The sequence below is a fragment of the Oncorhynchus nerka genome, linkage group LG19 (assembly GCF_034236695.1).
Source record: "Oncorhynchus nerka isolate Pitt River linkage group LG19, Oner_Uvic_2.0, whole genome shotgun sequence".
NCBI lineage: Eukaryota > Metazoa > Chordata > Actinopteri > Salmoniformes > Salmonidae > Oncorhynchus > Oncorhynchus nerka.
The window spans coordinates 1,848,879-1,875,697 of record NC_088414.1 but is presented as its reverse complement, the minus strand read 5'-3'; the positions used below and the strand labels follow the sequence as shown (position 1 = coordinate 1,875,697).

The window sequence follows — 26,819 nt, the reverse complement described above, 5'->3', positions numbered from 1 at the left end:
TTAGGGTCGTTGCACTGTTGGAAGGTGAACCTCCGCCCCAGTCTGAGGTCCTGAGCGTTCTGAAGCAGGCTTTCATCAAGGTTTCTCTCTGTACTTTGCTCCATTCACCTTTCCCTCAATCATGACTAGTCTCCCAGTCCCTGACATTGAAAAACATCCCCACAGCATGACGCCACCACTACCACGCTTCACCGTAGGGATGGTGCCAGGTTTCCTCCAGACGTGTCGCTTGGGATTCCGGCCAAAGAGTTCAATCTTGGTTTTATCAGACCGGAGAATCTTGTTTTTCATGGTCTGATAGTCCTTTAGTAGCATTTTGGCAAACTCCAAGCGGGCTGTCATGTGCCTTTTACTGAGGAGTGGCTTTCGTCTGGCCACTCTAACATAAATGTCTGATTGGTGGAGTGCTTCAGTGATGGTTGTCCTTCTGGAAGGTTCTCCAATCTCCACAGAGGAACTCTGGAGCTCTGTTCTTGGTCACCTCCCTGACCAAGGCCCTTCTCCCCCGATTGCTCAGTTTGGCTGGGCGTCCAGCTCTAGGAAGAGTCTTCCATTTAGGATTGATGGAAGCCACTATGCTCTTGGGGACCTTCAATGCTGCAGACATGTTTTGGTACCGTTCCCTAGTACTGTGCCTCGACACAATCCTGTCTCGGAGCACTGCGGATAATTCCTTCAACCTCATGGCTTGGTTTTTAATCTGACATGCACTGTCAACTGTGGGACCTTATATAGACAGGTGTGTGCATTTCCAAATCATGTTCAAATGAATTTACCAATGGTGGGCTCCAATGAAGTTGTAGAAACAGGATACGCCTGAGCTCAATGTTGTGTCTCATAGCAAAGTGTGTGAATAAGGTATTTCTGTTTATTATTTTTAATACATTTCCAAAAACCTGTTTTCACTTTATCATTATGGGGTATTGTGTGTAGATTGATGAGGAACATTTTACATTTATTCAATTTTAGAATAAGGCTGTAACGTAACAAAATGTGAAAAACGTGAAGGGGTCTCAATACTTTCCGAATGCACTATATGATGATAGAGTCTTATGAGTGTGTATAGAGTCATTCCAGGTAGAGTCAGTGAGATTTACTAGGTCGTGGGTGTAGGTGGTTAGCCACTGAATAGCTCTTCACCAGTGTAATTGCTTGGAGGTAGAAGCTATCTTGGAGCATGTTGTTAATGCCTGATGCTCAGGTTTAGCTTGCCATAGGGTATCAATCAATCAATCAATCAAATGTATTTATAAACCCTTCTTACATCAGCTGATGTCAAAAAAGTGTTGTACAGAAACCCAGCCTAAAACCCCAAACAGCAAGCAATGCAGGTGCTGAAGTACGGTGAAAAAACTCCCTAGAAAGGCCAGAACCTGGGAAGATACCTAGATCAGCCAGAACAGTCCATTTGGGAAGAGGGAGAAAAGGTGCTGATGGGCCTTCTTTACAACTGTCGCAGTGTGATGGGTCCTTGCTTAGTGCTTGGTGATGTGTAGACTAAGGAACTTCGAAGTTCATGACCCTATCCACTGCAGCCATGTTGATGTGGATGGGGAATTGCTCCCCCCTTTGCTTCCTGTAGTAAACAATCACCTCTTTGGTTAGATCTTAAAGCCCGCCCATCACCCTGCACACATCACGAAATACTTGGTGGAAAACAGATTATGAATAGCAGAAGGGCTGGATTGCCAGACAAAATAGCCGATAAGGTTTAGGTAAATGATACTGGCATCGTAACCTTTAACATACAGATGGTTGAAAATGTTGTCTTCTGATCCCTGCTCCACTGTGCCACTGTGTCTGGGTGCAGCCATCTGGGTCAAGATTAGGCAGACAGAAGGTCACACTCTTTCTGGGCGGAACTGCTATCTCTCAGTGCTGGTTTGCCCTGTGTGGTGCACACAGTGCCCGCTATTTCCATCACATGGCACTACGCAGCACCACCCTCTGGAGACGACGTGAACTCTGTAGAGTACAGACACAAGGTTACACACAGAAACAGACAAGACAGATACAAGGACAGGAAGATAAACAGACACAGACAAACATATTGATAGACATACACACAGAGACAATACAGAGATGCACACATACTCAAAATCTCAATCAGAAAAAGGAAACACTGCATGCACACACACACACCTGCTCCTTGTTAGCCTGGCTTCTGAAGCTGCCCTCAATAGCTGATGCCTGCTGAACTGGGTAGCCATGTGCACCCTCTACTGCTTCCCATGATGCTCTACAAACCTCCAGCACCTGGAATAGAACACACCGGGTTTTTACATTTTAGTAATTGAACAGACACACTTATCCAGAGTGACTTAAAGTAGTGAGTGAATAGATGTTCATATTTTTTGTAATGATCACCAGTGGGAATTGAACCCACAACCCTGGCATTTAAAGCAGCATTCTCTACTAACTGAACCACATGTGACCAAACTACTCCTTCATTCTGTTTAGCTATCTACCAACTAGCTCCACTCAATTAATCAGGAAACATCTTATTTTATCGTATGAGTGTTATGTATGTACTGTATGTACAGTATTAACTATTCAATCAATTTCAGCTGTGGAATAGATATAATCAATGAGGAAAATAATGTGTCTGACTGTACATCCTCCAGCCCGGCTGCTGATCTATATATTAGTATTGTATTAGTGAATCCTAAAGTCAGGACTTGACAAGACAGCACAAAACCATCTGGGACCAGGATATAAATGGGCGGCAGGGTAGCCTAGTGTTTCGAGCGTTGGACTAGTAACCGGTAGGTTGCAAGTTCAAACCCCCGAGCTGACAAGGTACAAATCTGTCGTTCTGCCCCTGAACAGGACGTTATTAACCCACAGTTCCTAGGCCGTCATTGAAAATAAGAATTTGTTCTTAATTAACTGACTTGCCTAGTTAAATAAAGGTAAAATAAAATAAATAAAACATCTACATGGTCAACTGCAGAAAGCACTACAGACCAAGAGACTGATAATATCTAATGGCTGCCAGCTGCTATTGAAACATATGTGTCCAGATATTACATTTGCCTGTAGACTGAGGGTCTGGGACAAACATCTGACAGGAACTAACCCCAACAGTCAGAGGCTCCCAGAATTACCATGTACAAAGTCTAATAACGTTGACTTTCAGAAAAGACACATTAGGAAATACTATTTTTCTATTGTAGATGTTCATCATGGTAAAGTTTAATGAACAAATGTCCAAATCTTGTAGTTGACATGTTATATTTGAAATACATTTACATTTAAGTCATTTAGCAGACGCTCTTATCCAGAGTGACTTACAAATTGGTGCATTCACCTTATGACATCCAGTGGAACAGCCACTTTACAATAGTGCATCTAAATCTTTTAAGGGGGGTGAGAAGGATTACTTTATCCTATCCTAGGTATTCCTTAAAGAGGTGGGGTTTCAGGTGTCTCCGGAAGGTGGTGATTGACTCCGCTGTCCTGGCGTCGTGAGGGAGTTTGTTCCACCATTGGGGGGCCAGAGCAGCGAACAGTTTTGACTGGGCTGAGCGGGAACTGTACTTCCTCAGTGGTAGGGGGCGAGCAGGCCAGAGGTGGATGAACGCAGTGCCCTTGTTTGGGTGTAGGGCCTGATCAGAGCCTGGAGGTACTGAGGTGCCGTTCCCCTCACAGCTCCGTAGGCAAGCACCATGGTCTTGTAGCGGATGCGAGCTTCAACTGGAAGCCAGTGGAGAGAGCGGAGGAGCGGGGTGACGTGAGAGAACTTGGGAAGTTTGAACACCAGACGGGCTGCGGCGTTCTGGATGAGTTGTAGGGGTTTAATGGCACAGGCAGGGAGCCCAGCCAACAGCGAGTTGCAGTAATCCAGACGGGAGATGACAAGTGCCTGGATTAGGACCTGCGCCGCTTCCTGTGTGAGGCAGGGTCGTACTCTGCGGATGTTGTAGAGCATGAACCTACAGGAACGGGCCACCGCCTTGATGTTATTTGAGAACGACAGGGTGTTGTCCAGGATCACGCCAAGGTTCTTAGCGCTCTGGGAGGAGGACACAATGGAGTTGTCAACCGTGATGGCGAGATCATGGAACGGGCAGTCCTTCCCCGGGAGGAAGAGCAGCTCCGTCTTGCCGAGGTTCAGCTTGAGGTGGTGATCCGTCATCCACACTGATATGTCTGCCAGACATGCAGAGATGCGATTCGCCACCTGGTCATCAGAAGGAGAAGGAGAAGATTAATTGTGTGTCGTCTGCATAGCAATGATAGGAGAGACCATGTGAGGTTATGACAGAGCCAAGTGACTTGGTGTATAGCGAGAATAGGAGAGGGCCTAGAACAGAGCCCTGGGGGACGCCAGTGGTGAGAGCACGTGGTGAGGAGACAGATTCTCGCCACGCCACCTGGTAGGAGCGACCTGTCAGGTAGGACGCAATCCAAGCGTGGGCCGTGCCGGAGATGCCCAACTCGGAGAGGGTGGAGAGGAGGATCTGATGGTTCACAGTATCGAAGGCAGCCGATAGGTCTAGAAGGATGAGAGCAGAGGAGAGAGAGTTAGCTTTAGCAGTGCGGAGCGCCTCCGTGATACAGAGAAGAGCAGTCTCAGTTGAATGACTAGTCTTGAAACCTGACTGATTTGGATCAAGAAGGTCATTCTGAGAGAGATAGCGGGAGAGCTGGCCAAGGACGGCACGTTCAAGAGTTTTGGAGAGAAAAGAAAGAAGGGATACTGGTCTGTAGTTGTTGACATCGGAGGGATCGAGTGTAGGTTTTTTCAGAAGGGGTGCAACTCTCGCTCTCTTGAAGACGGAAGGGACGTAGCCAGCGGTCAGGGATGAGTTGATGAGCGAGGTGAGGTAAGGGAGAAGGTCTCCGGAAATGGTCTGGAGAAGAGAGGAGGGGATAGGGTCAAGCGGGCAGGTTGTTGGGCGGCCGGCCGTCACAAGACGCGAGATTTCATCTGGAGAGAGAGAGGGAGAAAGAGGTCAGAGCACAGGGTAGGGCAGTGTGAGCAGAACCAGCGGTGTCGTTTGACTTAGCAAACGAGGATCGGATGTCGTCGACCTTCTTTTCAAAATGGTTGACGAAGTCATCTGCAGAGAGGGAGGAGGGGGAGGGGAGGAGGATTCAGGAGGGAGGAGAAGGTGGCAAAGAGCTTCCTAGGGTTAGAGGCAGATGCTTGGAATTTAGAGTGGTAGAAAGTGGCTTTAGCAGCAGAGACAGAAGAGGAAAATGTAGAGAGGAGGGAGTGGAAGGATGCCAGGTCCGCAGGGAGGCGAGTTTTCCTCCATTTCCGCTCGGCTGCCCGGAGCCCTGTTCTGTGAGCTCGCAATGAGTCGTCGAGCCACGGAGCGGGAGGGGAGGACCGAGCCGGCCTGGAGGATAGGGGACATAGAGAGTCAAAGGATGCAGAAAGGGAGGAGAGGAGGGTTGAGGAGGCAGAATCAGGAGATAGGTTGGAGAAGGTTTGAGCAGAGGGAAGAGATGATAGGATGGAAGAGGAGAGAGTAGCGGGGAGAGAGAGCGAAGGTTGGGACGGCGCGATACCATCCGAGTAGGGGCAGTGTGGGAAGTGTTGGATGAGAGCGAGAGGGAAAAGGATACAAGGTAGTGGTCGGAGACTTGGAGGGGAGTTGCAATGAGGTTAGTGGAAGAACAGCATCTAGTAAAGATGAGGTCGAGCGTATTGCCTGCCTTGTGAGTAGGGGGGGAAGGTGAGAGGGTGAGGTCAAAAGAGGAGAGGAGTGGAAAGAAGGAGGCAGAGAGGAATGAGTCAAAGGTAGACGTGGGGAGGTTAAAGTCGCCCAGAACTGTGAGAGGTGAGCCGTCCTCAGGAAAGGAGCTTATCAAGGCATCAAGCTCATTGATGAACTCTCCGAGGGAACCTGGAGGGCGATAAATGATAAGGATGTTAAGCTTGAAAGGGCTGGTAACTGTGACAGCATGGAATTCAAAGGAGGCGATAGACAGATGAATATGCATGAATATGCTAACAGCAATTTTAAAGCAAGCAAATAAATGCTTTGAATGTCTTCTCTCACCAGCAAGTGATCACCTAAACCACATGAAAAACACATGAACACTTCCTATCGTATGATGAGAATGTCCAGTAGCACAGAGCGGACTCAAAGGCATTGCAGGATCTATCCATCACCTCATAGCTCTGCTACTGCAGAAAGTAGCCCACGTTTTATTTGTCACATGCACCAAATACAACAGGTGTATGGTAGACCTTAATGTGTAATGCTTAGTTACAAGCCCTATACCAACAATGCAGTTCAAGAAATAGAGTTAAGAAAATATTTACTAAATAAACTAAAGTTTTTAAAAAGTTTTTAAAAAGTACCAAGGTACCAGTTGTACCGAGCACTTGCCATACCAGGCAACCGGTCAGAACGCTCTCTATGTTGCAGCTGTAGAACTTTTTGAGGATCTGGGGACCCATACCAAATCTTTTGAATCTCCTGAGGGGGAAAAGGTGTTGTCGTGCCCTCTTCACGACTGTCTTGGTATGTTTGGACCATGATAGTTCTTTGGTGATGTGGACACCAAGGAACTTGAAACTCTCGACCTGCTCCACTACAGCCCCATCGATGTTGATGGGGGCCTGTTCGGCCCGCCTTTTCCTGTAGTCCACGATCAGCTTCTTTGTCTTGCTCACATTGAGGGAAAGGTTGTTGTCCTGGCACCACACTGCCAGGTCTCTGACCTCCTCCCTATATGCTGTCTCATGGTTGTCGGTGATCAGGCCTACCACTGTTGTGTTGTCAGCAAACTTAATGATGGTATTGGAGTCGTGCTTGGCCACACAGTCATGGACGAACAGGGAGGACAGGAGGGGACTAAGCACGCACCCCTGAGGGGCCCCAGTGTTGAGGATTAGCATGTTAGATGTGTTGTTGCCTACTCTTACCACCTGGGGGCGGACCGTCAGTAAGTACAGGATCCATTTGCAGAGGGAGGTGTTTAGTCTCAGGGTCCTTAGCTAAGTGATGAGCTTTGTGGGCATTATGGTGTTGAATGCTGAGCTGTAGTCAATGAACAGCATTCTCACATCGATGTTCCTTTTGTCCAGGTCGGGGAGGGCTGTGTGGAGTGTGATGTTCCATGCTCTTAATCAATCAATCAATCACATTTATTTATAAAGCCCTATTTACATCAGCCGATGTAACAAAGTGCTGTACAGAAACCCAGCCTAAAACCCCAAACAGCAAGCAATGCAGGTGTAGAAGCACGGTGGCTTGGAAAAACTCCCTACAAAGGCCAGAACCTTGGAAGAAACCTAGAGAGGAACCAGGCTCTGAGGGGTGGCCAGTGCTCTTCTTAATGTTGTGCATATAAAAGAGTGTTGTAGTGATGGTGCCTTCTGGTTGTTTCCATGTATGTCCTCTTCCAGAGTCTATGTGCATCACTCCCTTCATCTCCTGATAGATGCCTGCTGTCGCACTGAGAGACATTTGACAACAATGGCTTCAGGATTAACATTGGAGGCTTCATTCAGTGTTTTATAAATCAAGCTAAAAAGGTCCCCTAGTCAAAACTTTGTCTTTCTCCATCTGATTTAATAAGAATTGCAGCGTAAAAAAACCTGAGCAGTAGTAACTACAGTGTTAAGAGGACTGATAAAAAAATATAATTAGAGAAATTATTAATAGCAGCTCAGTATCAGTGGGGCTACAATACCTTACACTGAAAACCGTGTTGGAAGTGGCTATCTGTCTTTCTCTATTAGCCTCTCCTGCTGCGAACAAGGTTGTGGCAATCCCACACGCACAATATCCTCATGGGAAGGCATAATAAAGTGTCAAGTAGAAGGAATTAATTGTAGTGGAAATTCAGGGGTCTCAAAATGGTATGTCATCTTTAATTGTCGGTAAGAGACCTGGCAACACACAAACAATCCTTTTCTTTCTGTCCTGCATGCACAATTCGGCTTAGCATAGGCTCTTTTCAATATAGTCCATTATACACTGCCAAATTGATGAGCCAACATTGCGTTGCAATTTTACAGGCTACAGGGTATGAGACACTGGAGCAATGCTGTGCAACAAGCAACATGGAGATGACATTGAATAAGAAGCTGAGATCTCCTCCACCAAGACAACAGCTGAACCCGTGTGTTTCATGCGCTTGTGTTTGTTCACTTGTGTTTTTTGTTATAATCATTCCAAGACTATGCAATTGTGTGTTTACGTCTAAATTCTGTCTATGTCTGTAAGTTACGTCTGAAACAATTTGTCTGAAACAATGTCCCAACCCTGTTGGGGATATCTGTAGGGACCACCTCTGTTTCAATGTGACACTTAGTCTGACCAACCCTGTTGCTGTCATTGTTGGATAATAATAAATTATCTCAGTGAGACTAACCTGGATAAATAAAGGTGAAATAAAAATATACATTTCAAACTAAGTTTGCACGTGTATTTATCACATCTAAAAACAGGACTCTGTTAAATTCTGCAAGTACACTTTTTTTATGCCAGGCAAACTGGCAATGCAGACACAACATTACAAATACATTTAGCAAACTTTCAATATCATTATTATCTGGTACCTAGATGAAAAATGACATTCAAATAGACAGCCAGATAGTTAAACATGCAAAAAAAACACAAGAAGAAATTGCAATCAAATGCAACAGTAGCTAGCGATAGCTAATTAGAAGCTCATCTCAAACAATGCAAATCACCATGGTTTTCGTATCATCATAAATATCTCACCCACCTGTCCTGAAAGATTTTTCAGAGTTTAGCAATCAGATCGTCTAGCCTGAATACGTAATCAATAAACCATCTACAGTGCCTTCATACTCATACCCCTTGACTTAGTGCATATGTTGTTGCATTACAACCTGAATTTTAATATATATAATATATTTTTTTTAAATCCTCGCCCATAACGACAAAGTGAAAACATGTTTTTTGAAAATGTATTGAAATGTACTGAAAATTAAATACAGAAAAATCGAAATTACAATAGTATTCACACCTTTGGCAGAGATTCCAGTTGTGAGTTTTTAAGAGCTTTGCACACCTGGATTGTACAATATTTGCACATGTTTCTTTTTACAATTATTCAAGCTCTATCAAGTTGGTTGTTGATAGATAGTCTTGCAATATATTTTACAAGCCGATTTATGTCAAACTGTAACTAGGCCAATCAGGAACATTCAATGTCGTCTTTGTGTTTTAGGTTATTGTCCTGCTGAAAGGTGAATTCGTCTCCAGTGTCTGTTGGAAAGCAGACTGAACCAGGATCCATCTAGGTTTTTGCCTGCGCTTAGCTCTATTCCATTTATTTTATCATGAAAAAACTCCCTAGTCCTTGCCGATGACAAGCATACCCATAACATGATGCAGCCGCCACCATGTTTGAAAATATGAAGAGTGGTATTCAGTGATGTGTTGTGTTGGATTTACCCCAAACATAACACTTTGTACTCAGGACATAAAGTACATTTCTTTGCCACATTTTATGCAGTTTTACTTTAGTGCCTTATTGCAAACATGATGCATGTTTAGGAATATTTTTATTCTGCACAGGCTTCCTTCTGTTCACTCTGTCAATTAGGTTTGTATTATGGAGTAACTACAATGTTGTTGATCCATCTACAATTTTCTCCTATCACAGCCATTAAACTCTGTAACTGTTTCAAATTCATCATTGGCATGGTGAAATCCGTGAGCGGTTTCCTTTCTTTCCAGCAACTAAGTTAGGAAGGATGCATCTATCTTTGTATTGACTGGGTGTATTGATACACCATCCAAAGTTTAATTAATAACTTCACCATGCTCAAAGGGATATTCAATGTCTGCTTATTTTTTTACCCATCTACCAATAGGTGCCCTTCTTTACAAGGCATTGGAAAGGCTCCCTGGTATTTGTGGTTAAATATGTGTTTGAAATGAACTGCTCGACTTACAGAGATTAGGTACTTAAAATTCAGTTGAAGGAAAATGTCAATTATTTTCAACTTCATATTCAATAATGCAAAAACAAAGTGTTCGAGAGGAAAGTAAAAGTGCAATATGTGCCATGTAAGAAAGCTAACGTTTAAGTTCCTTGGTCAGAACATGAAAACATATGAAAGCTGGTGGTTCCTTTTAACATGAGTCTTCAATATTCCCAGGTAAGAAGTTTTAGGTTGTAGTTATTATAGGAATTATAGGACTATTTCTCTCTATACAATTTGTATTTCATTAACCTTTGACTATTGAATGTTCTTATAGGCACTTTAGTATTGCCAGTGTAACAGTATAGCTTCCGTACCTCTCCTCGCTCCTGGGCTTGAACCAGGAACACAACGACAACAGCCACCCTCGAAGCAGCGTTACCCATGCAGAGCAAGGGGAACAACCACTCCAAGTCTCAGAGCGAGTGACGTTTGAAAAGCTATTAGCGCGCACTCCGCTAACTAGCTAGCTATTTCACATCGGTTACACCAGCCTAATCTCGGGAGTTGATAGGCTTGAAGTCATAAACAGCTGCTGGCAAACGCACAAAAGTGCTGTTTGAATGAATGCTTATGAGCCTGCTGGTGCCTACCATCGCTCAGTCAGACTACTCTATCAAATCACACACTTAATTATAACATAATAACACACAGAAATACGAGCCTTAGGTCATTAATATGGTCGAATCCGTAAACTATCATCTCGAAAACAAGACGTTTATTCTTTCAGTGAAATACGGAACCGTTCCGTATTTTATCTAACGGGTGACATCCATAAGTCTAAATATTCCTGTTACATTGCACAACCTTCAATGTTATATCATAATTACGTAAAATTCGGGCAAATTAGGCGGCCCAAACTGTTGCATATACACTGACTCTGCGTGCAATGAACGCAAGAGAAGTGAGACAATTTCACCTGGTTAATATTGCCTGCTAACCTGGATTTCTTTTAGCTAAATATGCAGGTTTAAAAATATATAATACTGTGTATTGATTTTAAGAAATGCATTGATGTTTATAGTTAGGTACACATTGGAGCAATTATTACGCACCGCATCGATTATATGCAACGCAGGACACGCTAGATAAACTAGTAATATCATCAACCATGTGTAGTTTTAACTAGTGATTATGATTGATTGTTTTTATAAGATAAGTTTAATGCTAGCTAGCAACTTACCTTGGCTTACTGCATTCGCGTAACATGCAGGCTACTCGTGGAGTGCAACGAGAGGCAGGTCGTTATTGCGTTCCAAGGCCGTCATTGAAAATAAGAATGTGTTCTTAACTGACTTGCCTAATTAAATAAAGATTAATTAATGGTGTAAAAAACACACACAAAAACAGACAAATCAGTGTCCAAAAATACAGATTTCAGGTTGTATTGAAAACTTGGTATCAGCCCTAATTAATCGGCTATTCTGATTAATCGGTCGACCTCTAATCTAGATACAATAGCATTGCTAACTAGCTAGCTAGATAGCTATCTTGTAGCTGCCGTTCATGCATACAGATTTTCATGCATTACTTTGGACATTTATATTACATACCATTTTCTACAGATAATTCACGCTAACCTGTCACTTACATGTATTGACATCAAATTAAATGACTACCTTGGCTTTAAATAAAACATATCTATTTTTGCCCTGTCTCTTCCATTGAGCTCTAAAACAACGATCCAGAGCAAAAACACAATTTTCTATGGCTTCTTCTTCTTCCTCTTGTTTTTCGTTTCTTCCATGGTATAAGTACGTGCTCAAAAGCAACTGGCTACTCAAGGGTGCCACCCTGTCAACTGACAGCAAGGTAGCCAGCTCTCTAGCGACCCTCTGACAGAAAAAATGTCAGGAAGAATAACACGTCAACCTGGTAGCCAGCACACTAGGCAGTAGGAATGGAATGATCTCATCCAAACGGCATTTAATAGTACTTAAGTGCTCTGTTGGCCTTAGTCAGAGAGAGCAGGTTAGGTGGAGCATTTGGATTGGGCTTCCAGAAGCCTTAAAATGAGGGCCAGGTTGTAAGGATGGGTAATGTACTATATAAATACACATGAATTACAAGTAAGTACCCCTCAAAATCAACTTTATTTTAACTAGCTAAATCTTGTGTAACACATAGTAATTACATTGTACTTATGCCGATATTACTCTGGGTTTATCCTCTCACTTGGATAGAGGTTCAGGTTGTCATAATGGGCAACGTACACATTTTTGTACATTTCTTTAAAAAAATTATAATCTGGGATGACACTCGTATGGTAGATCTCAGTTAGTGAGGTTGGCCTATAACTGATCTGTTAACACAGAAGGTATTCTTTAGTGTGGCAAGAGCGACCAACAACATTAAGTGGAGATTTCACAGGTGGTAATTAGAGCCCATTCAGCCTCCAACCTTTGTAATCTCGGACACACAGTGAATGTCCACAAGAGATTACAACCTTGTGACAGTTATTACTGAATCGGTTGCAGCTGAGAAGAAACTAACATTTTAATGTGTGAATTTATTTACGACTGATGACACTGATGAGGATGGCTGTGACGATGTTGATTTTGATGATGACAGACAAACACAGAGGAGGAATGACCCACCATTGGTGTGATCAGGCCACAGCACCGCTTCGGACAAAATTAACATTTTGCAATGGCCATCGCCGTCACTTTCAAACCCTTCATTCTGAATTGTACAATCCAACATCGAATCCACAAATAAATGGGTACTTGATCACAAAATATACATTTAGCAACGGCCATCTCAGTCTCCAGACTTGAAACCCATTGTGAAAACCTGTCGTCTGAAATGAAGAGGGCAGTCCACAAGTGCAGACGAAGGATATCAAGGATCTGTAATTACACAAAGTGTTACCTATGACTCTGATGACACTGATGATGATGGCTGTGTTGATAATGATGATGACAGGCACGCACATTCACACATGCATGCACGTCAAATACACACCACAACCCTACACACACATACACACACAAACAAACACACAGAGTGTATATATATGGTAAGGCACGAAGGCTGTGGTCTGTATGCTGCTTCCTACTCTGAGTCCTCAGCTCTGTGTAATTGTCCATTATTAAGTCACTCCTACAGCGCCAGTCCTGTGATGCATGATGATAAAAAATTGAAGGCATCGCAGTGCACTGCTTCTCTTTTTGTGTTTCTGTCTCTTCATCTCCTACCCTCTCTCTCTCTCCCTCTCCCTCTTTTTTTGTGTTTCTGTCTCTTCATCTCCTACCCTCTCTCTCTCTCCCTCTCCCTCTTTTTTTGCATGTGCATGTACGCACTCGCACACACACATTATTGTACAACTAACTTTGTGGAGACACAATTCAGTCCCATTCAAAATCACATTTTCCCTAACACCTAAACCTAACCTGTACCCTAACTTTAACCTTGTACCGAAAAACAAACCTTAACCCTAACCATAGACCTAACTCTAGCTCCTAACCCTAACCTAAACCTTATTCTAACCCAAACACTAATTCTAACCTTAACCCTAAACCCCCTAGAAATAGCATTTGACGTTGTGGGGACTATTTTTTTGTTTGTTTACTATTCTTGTGGGGATTTCTGGTCCCCACAAGTATAGTTAAACACGTCCACACACACACACACACACACACACACACACACACACACACACACACACACACACACACACACACACACACACACACACACACACACACACACACACACACACACACACACACACACACACACACACACACACACACACACACACACACACACACACACACACACACACACACACACACTATCTCATTCTGTCTCCTCTCTGTGTTTCTCTCTATCTCCCTCGATCCCTCTTTTCTTCATCCATCTCCCTTCCTGTCTCCCTTACAACCTCCACCCTCCCTAGCTCCTTATTTCCTTCACTATATCGCTTGCTCTCTCCGATGCTGTCAGCAAGTGCAGAGTGCTTGGAGACCTGTGGGAATGTCTCCATGGCAACGCCTGCCAGTCAATCCCAATTCCCCCTACACTTTATTTTTCTTCCTCTCTCTCTCTCTCTCTCTCTCTCTCTCTCTCTCTCTCTCTCTCTCTCTCTCTCTGTCTCTCTGTCTCTCTCTCTCTCTCTCTCTACTTTCTGTCTTTCTCTCCTCTTCATAATATCCACCATTATGATTATGTTCCTATATGGAGATGTGGAATTTATTTTCAAATAAGTGCAATATCACACAATCTACATGTTTTTACATATTCATTTATTTTCTTGATCGGAAAAGAGCTGCATGGTGATCTGAGTCATATTGATGACGTATGACTTTTGCATATAAAAAGGTTAATGATTGTGAGTATGTGTAAACGTATACAGTGGGGTCTGGAAACTCTGGTGTGTAGGGGTGACCCTCCATTGGTGTGAGCTCTATTTTCATGTAATCAGGCCACAGCACCGCCTGGACTTTAATAAACGGCATTGGCACTTGGATTAGAACCAGTGCTATGGTCATAGGACATGAAAATAGAGGTCTTTGAGCACGCACACCAACAGTGGGTTTGGCCTTCGAAAGAACAATGCATATGCATAAAATACCTCATCTCTATCTACTTTTAAATATGGTGGTGGAACTTTGATGTTATGGGGCTATGTTGCTTCCTCTGGTCCTAGGGCCCTTGTTAAGGTCAACGACATCATGAACGTTACCATGTACGTGGAAATTCACCACCAGGGACTCAAAGTCAAACTTAAATGAATAATTCTTTGTTATTAGCAAGTTGGAGAGGTTACAACAAACTTAATGCACCATAGTGCACATCGGTCAGGAGCTCTGCCGTGACTGTCCCCATTTGTTCTCATATACAGCTATACAAAAAAGCTTCATAGGGTTGGTTCCTGCATGTGACTGGCACCATCTCCTATCTTAACTTATAGAACATATTCTGGGTGTTCTGCCAAGGTCTGAGGAGGGGTCAATACTGTCTCTCCATCATATCTCTACTCAGCTGTACAATTCAAGGCTATCTCTTCAGACAACATTTCCGGTATACTCCCTCCTCTTATCACTCTGTGATAATTATTATTACAATTGATTCATTTGGTTATTGCTTAAACAATCAAAGGAGGTTCTATCAAAATACATCATTATAAATAACCAAAGTCAATGCATAAAACCACAGACATGTTCAAACCCTTTATTCTGAAATGTACAATCCAACATCGAATCCACAAATAAATGGGTACTTGACCACAAAATGTAGCAATGGCCATCTCAGTCTCCAGACTTGAAAACCATTGTGAAAACTTGTGGTTTGAAATTAAGAGGGCTGTTCACAAGCGCAGGCAAAGGATATCAAGGATCTGGAAAGATCCTGTATGAAGGAATGGTCTAAGAACCCTCCCAATGTGTTCTCCAACCCCTTAAAACATAAAAAATGTGCTGGAGGGTGCTGCAGTATTCAAAATAGGGGAAACAATCATTTTCATCCTTATCTTATTTCAACGTTTTTTTTGTTACTTACTAAACAAAACGTCTTCCTCTGAGAAATGTTATCAGTAGTTTCAAATAATATATATATATGTATATATTTATATATACAAACCGGTCAAAGGTTTAGAACACTACTCATTCAAGGGTTTTCTTAATGTTTTACTATTGAAGAATAGTAGTAACCAAAACAAATCAAAATATATTTTACATTTGAGATTCTTCAAATAGCCACCCTTTGCCTTGATAACAGCTTCATACCCTATTGGCATTCTCTCAACCAGATTCATGGGGTAGTCACCTGGAATGCATTTCAATTCACAGGTGTGCCTTCTTAAAAGTTCATTTCTGTCATTTCTTTCCTTTTTAATGCATTTGAGCCAATCAGTTGTGTTGTGACAAGGTAAGGGGGTATACAGAAGATAGCCCTATTAGGTAAAAGACCAAGTCCATATTATGGCAAGAACAGCTCACATAAGCAAAGAGAAAAGAATGTCCATCATTACTTTAACACATGATCAGTCAATATGGAACATTTGAAGAACTTTGAAAGTTTCTTCAAGTGCAGTCACAAAAACCATCAAGCGCTATAATGAAACTGGCTCTCATATGAGGACCGCCACAGGAATGGAAGACCCAGAGTTACCTCTGCTGCAGAGGAAAAGTTCATTAGATGTACCAGCCTCAGAAATTGCAGCCAAAATAAATGCTTCACAGAGTTCAAATAACATACACATCTCAACATCAACTGTTCAGAGGAGACTGTGTGAATCAGGCCTTCATGGTCGTATTGCTGCAAAGAGTCCACGACTAAAGGAGACTAATAAGAAGAAGGGACTTGCTTGGGCCAAGAAACATGAGCAATGGACATTAGACAGGTAGAAATGTGTCCTTTGATCTGGAGTCCAAATTGGAGATCTTTGGTTCCAACGGAGGATTTCTGCATGTGTATTTCCCAACGTGAAGCATGGAGGAGGAGGTGTTATGGTGTGGGGATGCCTGGCTGGTGACACTGTTTATTTAGAATTCAAGACACGGTTAACCAGCATGGCTACCACAGCATTCTGCAGCGATAAGCCATCCCATCTGGTTTGTGTTTAGTGGGACAATCATTTGTTTTTCAACAGGACAATGACCCAACACACCTCCAGGCTGTGAAGGGCTATTTGATCAAGAAGGAGAGTGATGGAGTGCTGCGTCAGATGACCTGGCCTCCACAATCACCCGACCTCAACCAAATTGAGATGGTTTGTGATGAATCTGACCGCAGAGTGAAGGAAAAGCAGCCAACAAGTGCTCAGCATATGTGGGAACTCCTTCAAAACGGTTGGAAAAGCAATCCTGGTGAAGCTGGTTGAGAGAGTGCCAAGAGTGTGCAAAGCTGTCATCAAGGCAAAGGGTGGCTACTTTAAAGCATCTCAAATCTAAAATATATTTCGATTTATTTAACACTTTGTTGGTTACTACATGATTCCATATGTGTTATTTCATAGCTTTGATGTCTTCACTATTATCCTACAACGTAAAAAAAATATAAAAATAAATTAAAACCCTTGAATGAGTCCAAACTTTTGACTGGTACTGTGTATATAGTGTATTTATTCGGAAAGGACTCGGACCCCTTGACTTTTTCCACATTTTGTTACATTACAACATTCTAAAATGGATTTTAAAAAATGGCATCATCAATCTACACACAATAGCCCATAATGACAATTTGGGATTGCATAAATATTCAGACCCTCAGTACATTATTGAAGCACTTTTGGCAGCAACTAAAGTCTTGATTCTTCTTGGGTATGACGCTACATGCTTGAGAGTTCAATCTTGGTTTCATCAGACCAAAGAACCTTGTTTCTCATGGTCAGAGTTCTTTAGGTGCCTCTTGGCAAACTCCAAGTGGGCTTTTACTGAGGAGTGGCTTCCGTCTTGCCACTCTATCATAAAAGCTTTATTGGTGGAGTGTGAAGAAATGGGGAAACCTTCCAGAAGGACAATCATCTCCACAGAGGAACTGCAGCTTTGTCAGAGTGACCATCGGGTTCTTAGTTAACTGACCAAGGCCCTTCTCAGTGTGGTTGGACAGTTCTCTCCCGATTAATCAGTTTGTTGGTTCCAAACTTCTTCCATTTAAAAATTATGGAGGCCACTGTGATCTTGGGGACCTTCAGTGATGGAGAGATTTTTTGGTACCCTTCCCCAGATCTGTGCCTCTACACAATCCTTTCTCGGAGCTCTACGGACAATTCCTTTCTGTGTGCCTTTCCAAATCATGTCCAATCAATTGAATTTACTACAGGTGGACTCTATCAAGTTGTAGGACCACCTTAAGTATGATCAATGGAGACAGGATGCACCTGAGCTCAATTTTGAGTCTCATAGAAAAGGTATGAATACTTATGTAAATAAGGTATTTCTGTTTTAAATGTTTAATACATTTATATATGTACTATTTATATTTTTAAATTGTATTATTTATATTACACATTATTTGTTGCTCATCTTTATCCAATAATTCTGGACCTAAATTCTGTCAAGAAAAAGTATGTTACACTTTTGGAATTACCTGGATTTCTGCATAAATTGGTCATAAAGTTTTATCTGATCTAAGTCACAACAATAGACAAACATAGTGTGCTTAAACTAATAACAGACACATTATTGTATTTTTCTTGTCTATATTGAATATATAATTAAACATTCACAGTGTAGGTTGGAAAAGAAAAAGTATGTGAACCCCTAGGCTAATGACTCCTCCTGGAGTCAGGAATCAGCTAACCTGGAGTCCAATCAATGAGATGAGATTGGAGATGTTGGTTAGAGCTGCCTTGCCCTATAAAAAAACACTCACAAAATTTGAGTTTGCTATTCACAAGAAGCATTGCCTGATGTGAACCATGCCTCGTACAAAAGAGATCTCAGAAGACCTAAGATAAAAAATGGTTGACTTGCATAAAGCTGGAAAGGGTTACAAAAGTATCTCTAAAAGCCTTGATGTTCATCAGTCCGTGGTAAGACAAATTTTCTATAAATGGAGAAAGGTCAGCACTGTTGCTACTCTCCCTAGGTGTGGCCATTCTGCAAAGATGACTGCAAGAGCACAGGGCAGAATGCTCAATGAGGTAAAGAAGAGTCCTAGAGTGTCAGCTAAAGACTTACAGAAATCTCTGGAACATGCTAACATCTCTGTTGACGAGTCTACGACACGTAAAACACTAAACAAGAATGGTGTTCATGGGAAGACACCACGGAAGAAGCCACTGCTGTCCATCAAGAACATTGCTGCACATCTGATGTTTGCAAAAGTGCACCTGGATGTACCACAGTTCTACTGGCAAAATATTCTGTGGACATATTGAACTACAGTTGAGTTGTTTGGAAGGAACACAACACCGGTGTCGCTCATTCAGCCGACAGAAACTTTCAACCGGTTTTCCCCATTAAGCAGCGGGTCGGTGTCAGAGGCCGAGTCTTCTCTGGTCTCTACTCCTCACGTTACGGGGTCTGAGACGCCGAAGCTTCCCACCATTAGCTCTGACAAATTGAAAACTCTAGTCATTGGCGACTCCATTACCCGCAGTATTAGACTTAAAGCGAATCATCCAGCGATCATACACTGTTTACCCGGGGGCAGGGCTACCGACGTTAAGGCTAATCTGAAGATGGTGCTGGCTAAAGCTAAAACTGGCGAGTGTAGAGAGTATAGAGATATTGTTATCCACGTCGGCACCAACGATGTTAGGATGAAACAGTCAGAGATCACCAAGCGCAACATAGCTTCTGCGTGCATATCAGCTAGAAAGATGTGTCGGCATCGAGTAATTGTCTCTGGCCCCCTCCCAGTTAGGGGGAGTGATGAGCTCTACAGCAGAGTCTCACAACTCAATCGCTGGTTGAAAACTGTTTTCTGCCCCTCCCAAAAGATAGAATTTGTAGATAATTGGCCCTCTTTCTGGGACTCACCCACAAACAGGACCAAGCCTGACCTGCTGAGGAGTGACGGACTCCATCCTAGCTGGAGGGGTGCTCTCATCTTATCTACCAACATAGACAGGGCTCTAACTCCTCTAGCTCCACAATGAAATAGGGTGCAGGCCAGGCAGCAGGCTATTAGCCAGCCTGCCAGCATAGTGGAGTCTGCCACTAGCATAGTCAGTGTAGTCAGCTCAGCTATCACCATTGAGACCGTGTCTGTGCCTCGACCTAGGTTGGGCAAAACTAAACATGGCGGTGTTCGCCTTAGCAATCTCACTAGGATAAAGACCACCTCCATTCCTGTCATTACTGAAAGAGATCATGATACCTCACTTCTCAAAATAAGGCTACTTAATGTTAGATCCCTTACTTCAAAGGCAATTATAGTCAATGAACTAATCACTGATCATAATCTTGATGTGATTGGCCTGACTGAAACATGGCTTAAGCCTGATGAATTTACTGTGTTAAATGAGGCCTCACCTCCTGGCTACACTAGTGACCATATCCCCGTGCATCCCGCAAAGGCGGAGGTGTTGCTAACATTTACGATAGCAAATTTCAATTTACAAAAAAAAAAAAATGACGTTTTCGTCTTTTGAGCTTCTAGTCATGAAATCTATGCAGCCTACTCAATCACTTTTTATAGCTACTGTTTACAGGCCTCCTGGGCCATATACAGCGTTTCTCACTGAGTTCCCTGAATTCCTATCGGACCTTGTAGTCATTGCAGATAATATTCTAATCTTTGGTGACTTTAATATTCACATGGAAAAGTCCACAGACCCACTCCAAAAGGCTTTCGGAGCCATCATCGACTCAGTGGGTTTTGTCCAACATGTCTCTGGACCCACTCACTGTCACAGTCATACGCTGGACCTAGTTTTGTCCCATGGAATAAATGTTGTGGATCTTAATGTTTTCCTCATAATCCTGGACTATCGGACCACCATTTTATTACGTTTGCAATTGCAACAAATAATCTGCTCAGACCCCAACCAAGGAACATCAAAAGTCGTGCTATAAATTCACAGACAACACAAAGATTCCTTGATGCCCTTCCAGACTCCCTCTGCCTACCCAAGGACGCCAGAGGACAAAAATCCGTTAACCACCTAACTGAGTATCTCAATTTAACCTTGCGCAATACCCTAGATGCAGTTGCACCCCTAAAAACTAAAAAATGTCTCATAAGAAACTAGCTCCCTGGTACACAGAAAATACCCGAGCTCTGAAGCAAGCTTCAGAAAATTGGAACGGAAATGGCGCCACACCAAACTGGAAGTCTTCCGACTAGCTTGGAAGGACGGTACCGTGCAGTACCGAAGAGCCCTTACTGCTGCTCGATCATCCTATTTTTCTAACTTAATTGAGGAAAATAAGAACAATCCGAAATTCCTTTTTGATACTGTCGCAAAGCTAACTAAAAAGCAGCATTCCCCAAGAGAGGATGACTTTCACTTTAGCAGTGATAAATTCATGAACTTCTTTGAGGAAAAGATTATGATTATTAGAAAGCAAATTACGGACTCCTCTTTAAACCTGCGTATTCCTCCAAACCTCAGTTGTCCTGAGTCTGCACAACTCTGCCAGGACCTAGGATCAAGAGAGACGCTCAAGTCTTTTAGTACTATATCTCTTGACACAATGATGAAAATAATCATGGCCTCTAAACCTTCAAGCTGCATACTGGACCCTATTCCAACTAAACTACTGAAAGAGCTGCTTCCTGTGCTTGGCCCTCCTATGTTGAACATAATAAACGGCTCTCTATCCACTGGATGTGTACCAAACTCACTAAAAGTGGCAGTAATAAAGCCTCTCTTGAAAAAGCCAAACCTTGACCCAGAAAATATAAAAAACTATCGGCCTATATCGAATCTTCCATTCCTCTCAAAAATTTTAGAAAGGCTGTTGCGCAGCAACTCACTGCCTTCCTGAAGACAAACAATGTATACGAAATGCTTCAGTCTGGTTTTAGACCCCATCATAGCACTGAGACGGCACTTGTGAAGGTGGTAAATGACATTTTAATGGCAACGGACCGAGGCTCTGCATCTGTCCTTGTGCTCCTAGACCTTAGTGCTGCTTTTGATACCATCGATCACCACATTCTTTTGGAGAGATTGGAAACCCAAATTGGTCTACACGGACATGTTCTGGCCTGGTTTAGATCTTATCTGTCGGAAAGATATCAGTTTGTCTCTGTGAATGGTTTGTCCTCTGACAAATCAACTGTAAATTTCGGTGTTCCTCAAGGTTCTGTTTTAGGACCACTATTGTTTTCACTATATATTTTACCTCTTGGGGATGTTATTCGAAAACATAATGTAAACTTTCACTGCTATGCGGATGACACACAGCTGTACATTTCAATGAAACATGGTGAAGCCCCAAAATTGCCCTCGCTAGAAGCATGTGTTTCAGACATAAGGAAGTGGATGGCTGCAAACTTTCTACTATTAAACTCGGACAAAACAGAGATGCTTGTTCTAGGTCCCAAGAAACAAAGAGATCTTCTGTTGAATCTGACAATTAATCTTAATGGTTGTACAGTCGTCTCAAATAAAACTGTGAAGGACCTCGGCGTTACTCTGGACCCTGATCTCTCTTTTTGAAGAACATATCAAGACCATTTAGAGGACAGCTTTTTTCCATCTACGTAACATTGCAAAAATCAGAAACTTTCTGTCCAAAAATGATGCAGAAAAATTAATCCATGCTTTTGTCACTTCTAGGTTAGACTACTGCAATGCTCTATTTTCCGGCTACCCGGATAAAGCACTAAATAAACTTCAGTTAGTGCTGAATACGGCTGCTAGAATCCTGACTAGAACCAAAAAATTTGATCATATTACTCCAGTGCTAGCCTCTCTACACTGGCTTCCTGTCAAAGCAAGGGCTGATTTCAAGGTTTTACTGCTAACCTACAAAGCATTACATGGGCTTGCTCCTACCTATCTCTCTGATTTGGTCCTGCCGTACATACCTACACGTACGCTACGGTCACAAGACGCAGGCCTCCTAATTGTCCCTAGAATTTCTAAGCAAACAGCTGGAGGCAGGGCTTTCTCCTATAGAGCTCCATTTTTATGGAACGGTCTGCCTACCCATGTCAGAGACGCAAACTCGGTCTCAACCTTTAAGTCTTTACTGAAGACTCATCTCTTCAGTGGGTCATATGATTGAGTGTAGTCTGGTCCAGGAGTGGGAAGGTGAACGGAAAGGCTCTGGAGCAACGAACCGCCCTTGCTGTCTCTGCCTGGCCGATTCCCCTCTTTCCACTGGGATTCTCTGCCTCTACCCTGTTACGGGGCTGAGTCACTGGCTTACTGGGGCTCTCTCATGCCGTCCCTGGGGGGGGTGCGTCACCTGGGTGGGTTGATTCACTGTTGTGGTCGGCCTGTCTGGGTTGGCGCCCCCCTTGGGTTGTGCCGTGGCGGAGATCTTTGTGGGCTATACTCGGCCTTGTCTCAGGATGGTAAGTTGGTGGTTGAAGATATCCCTCTAGTGGTGTGGGGGCTGTGCTTTGGCAAAGTGGGTGGGGTTATATCCTTCCTGTTTGGCCCTGTCCGGGGTGTCCTCGGATGGGGCCACAGTGTCTCCTGACCCCTCCTGTCTCAGCCTCCAGTATTTATGCTGCATTAGTTTATGTGTCGGGGGGCTAGGGTCAGTTTGTTATATCTGGAGTACTTCTCCTGTCCTATTCGGTGTCCTGTGTGAATCTAAGTGTGCGTTCTCTAATTCTCTCCTTCTCTCTTTCTTTCTCTCTCTCGGAGGACCTGAGCCCTAGGACCATGCCCCAGGACTACCTGACATGATGACTCCTTGCTGTCCCCAGTCCACCTGGCCATGCTGCTGCTCCAGTTTCAACTGGCCTGGGCCCTAGGACCATGTCCCAGGACTACCTGACATGATGACTCCTTGCTGTCCCCAGTCCACCTGGCCATGCTGCTGCTCCAGTTTCAACTGTTCTGCCTTACTATTATTCAACCATGCTGGTCATTTATGAACATTTGAACATCTTGGCCACGTTCTGTTATAATCTCCACCCGGCACAGCCAGAAGAGGACTGGCCACCCCACATATGCTCTCTCTAATTCTCTCTTTCTTTCTCTCTCTCGGAGGACCTGAGCCCTAGGACCGTGTCCCAGGACTACCTGACATGATGACTCCTTGCTGTCCCCAGTCCACCTGACTGTGCTGCTGCTCCAGTTTCAACTGTTCTGCCTTATTATTATTCGACCATGCTGGTCATTTATGAACATTTGAACATCTTGGTCATGTTCTGTTATAATCTCTACCCGGCACAGCCAGAAGAGGACTGGCCACCCCACATAGCCTGGTTCCTCTCTAGGTTTCTTCCTAGGTTTTGGCCTTTCTAGGGAGTTTTTCCTAGCCACCGTGCTTTTACACCTGCATTGTTTGCTGTTTGGGGTTTTAGGCTGGGTTTCTGTACAGCACTTTGAGATATCAGCTGATGTACGAAGGGCTATATAAATAAATTTCATTTGATTTGATTTGACTATATGTGGAGAAAAAAAGGTACAGCACACATCAAAACCTCATCCTAACTCTAAAGTATGGTGGAGGGAGCATCTTGTTTTGGGGCTGCTTTGCTGCCTGGACAGCTTGCTATCATCGACGGAAAAATGAATTTCCAAGGTTATCAATACATTGTGCAGGAGAATGTAAGGCTATCTGTCTGCCAATTGTAGCTCAACAGAAGTTGGTAGATGCAACAGGACAACGACCCAAAACACAGAAGTAATTTAACAACAGAATGGCTTCAACAGTAAAAAAAAATACACCTTCTGGAGTGGCCCAGTCAGAGTCCTGACCTTCTGGAGTGGCCCAGTCAGAGTCCTGACCTTCTGGAGTGGCCCAGTCAGAGTCCTGACCTTCTGGAATGGCCCAGTCAGAGTCCTGACCTTCTGGAGTGGCCCAGTCAGAGTCCTGACCTTCTGGAGTGGCCCAGGCAGAGTCCTGACCTTCTGGAGTGGCCCAGTCAGAGTCCTGACCTTCTGGAGTGGCCCAGTCAGAGCCCTGACCTTCTGGAGTGGCCCAGTCAGAATCCTGACCTTCTGGAGTGGCCCAGTCAGAATCCTGACCTTCTGGAGTGGCCCAGTCAGAGTCCTGACCTTCTGGAGTGGCCCAGTCAGAGTCCTGACCTTCTGGAGTGGCCCAGTCAGAGTCCTGACCTTCTGGAATGGCCCAGTCAGAGTCCTGACCTTCTGGAGTGGCCCAGTCAGAATCCTGACCTTCTGGAGTGGCCCAGTCAGAATCCTGACCTTCTGGAATGGCCCAGTCAGAGTCCTGACCTTCTGGAGTGGCCCAGTCAGAGTCCTGACCTCAACCCGAATGAGATGCTGTGGCATGACCAAGAGAACAGTTCACACCAGACATCCCAAATAATATTGCTGAACTGAAATTGTTTTGTAGAGAGAAATGGTTAACAATTCCTACTGACAGTTGTGCATCTGATGGTGGTGTTCTGATCCGCAACTACAGAAAACATTTGAATGAGGTTATTGCTGCCAAAGGAAGGTCAACCAGTTATTAAATCTAAGGATTCACGTACTTTTCCCACCCTGCACTGTGATTGTTTACACGGTGTGTTCAATAAAGACATGAAAACGTATAATTGTTTGTGTGTTCTTAGTTTAAGCAGACTGTGTTTGTCTATTGTTGTGACCTAGATGAAGATCAGATCAAATTTTATGACCCAATTTATGCAGAAATCCAGGCATTTCCAAAGGGTTCACATACTTTTTCTAGCCACTGTACAGTACATTTGAAATCTTCCACTTCAATACTGAATGAGGTTAGCGGTGATAGGGTGCATCCAAAACCACATCATAGACAACGCCTACTGCTGTGCCCTTGTATTGATGCATTGACATGTGTCCCTGACATATTCGATGGTGCCCAAACGTAAGTGGACAATTATTGTTGTGAGTGTAGAGGCTGATTGGGTCCTTGAATTCCCACTCTGGTCAAGTCACAGATGATGAGGAACAGAAAGCAAGGTTCTTTACCACAGCTATGTGCATCGACATGTCAGCGTAGTAAGTCATAGCAACTGAGGCTATGTGACTTTTGGGGGGAATTACAGTATGTGCCCAGATTTGCTATTTCACGAAATATAGCCAATAATATGTATATCAACAATATTTTTTAAATTAGAGATATTGTAACGTATATTAGAAAAATATGTTTGTGATAATGTTTTCCATTTTCTTAGCGTCTTAAAATAAACAAATGGTATGTTGTCCATAGTAGGACATCGTTAAGTGAGGTGTGCTCGTAATGCATTATAAACTGGCTCACACCCATTCTCTCTGTACTGGCTAAAATCAGTAACTGAAGTCTCCTACTGTAGCCTAAAATGTACATTTCCACAGTTCCCAGTCCTAACATGCACCCTTACTCCCCACACTATGCACCACAGATGACTCTGCTGTCTAACCTGGTTACAGAATGTTTTTTCCTCTGTTTTCTTTAGTGTGGAGATCAGTGACACTCACGGCAATGTACAGTTTCCATCGAGATTGAGACGTCCACCTTTTCCACTCACAGGACTGTGTGGATATCTTGTCCAAATGGACAATTAAATGGTCCTGTGTGTGTGTGTGTGTGTGTGTGTATGTGTGGTGGTGGAGGGAGGGTCTTGTCAGTAACCAATGAGTAAACATTTCCTGGAAGTTTAGGAGTGATAGTAGCACACAGGAATGCCACCACAGTGGGTGACACACACACACACACACACACACACACACACACACACACACACACACACACACACACACACTCACACACACACACACACACACACACACACACACACACACACACACACACACACACACACACACACACACACACACAATGCCTCGTACAGGATTGTGCAACAGTCACATGGTACAGGCCTTAGTCACATCCACTTCATCCACATCCTCATTGTGACTCCACCTTCTTGCCTTGTGCTCAACTTCACTGGAAATCTCATGACAATCAAGTTTACATAGAGGGCATATGGTGCTCTGTGTACATGAACACAAAGCATGACCAATGTTGGAGACATTATACCCACCCAGGAAAACCATAACATATTTATTCTGCTCTGTGAATTGATGCCAAATCTAGTGCAAAATTGTGATATGAATCACTGGGTAGCCTATAGACTGATTAGTTATGCATTATCCTTACTAATGGTTATGGTTAGGACTGGGGTAGGGGAAGCTGATCCTAAATCTGTACTTAGGGGAAACTTTACCCCAGAGCATACTGTAGATAGACCATCCGTGAACAGATATACAAATTGGCTGCATTCACGCTTCATATTCAAAGCAGCCGAGAAGAAGCAATAGTGTACTCATGAATAAATTATGAGTGAGATATTTACTTGTTTTTTCAACCCTCCGACAGTTAAGGGAAAAAAAGGCTTATTC

General features: G+C 43.4%; 2 long non-coding RNA genes across 2 annotated transcripts in view; one reads left to right on the top strand and one right to left on the bottom strand.

The window, feature by feature from the left end:
* The window catches only part of LOC115147119 (uncharacterized), a 39,233-nt gene extending 30,854 nt beyond the window's left edge, over nucleotides 1-8,379 (top strand). Inside the window, exon 2 of the long non-coding RNA XR_003866275.2 lies at nucleotides 7,985-8,379. This is a non-coding gene — a long non-coding RNA (uncharacterized LOC115147119). The remainder of the gene's footprint in view (nucleotides 1-7,984) is intronic.
* Nucleotides 935-25,971, bottom strand: LOC135562376 (uncharacterized). The gene is made up of 3 exons (XR_010459881.1): nucleotides 25,896-25,971; nucleotides 2,143-2,256; nucleotides 935-1,965 (listed from the first exon to the last, which is right to left on the bottom strand). It is a non-coding gene; the product is annotated as an uncharacterized LOC135562376 (long non-coding RNA).
* Nucleotides 25,972-26,819: the final 848 nt, after the last annotated feature.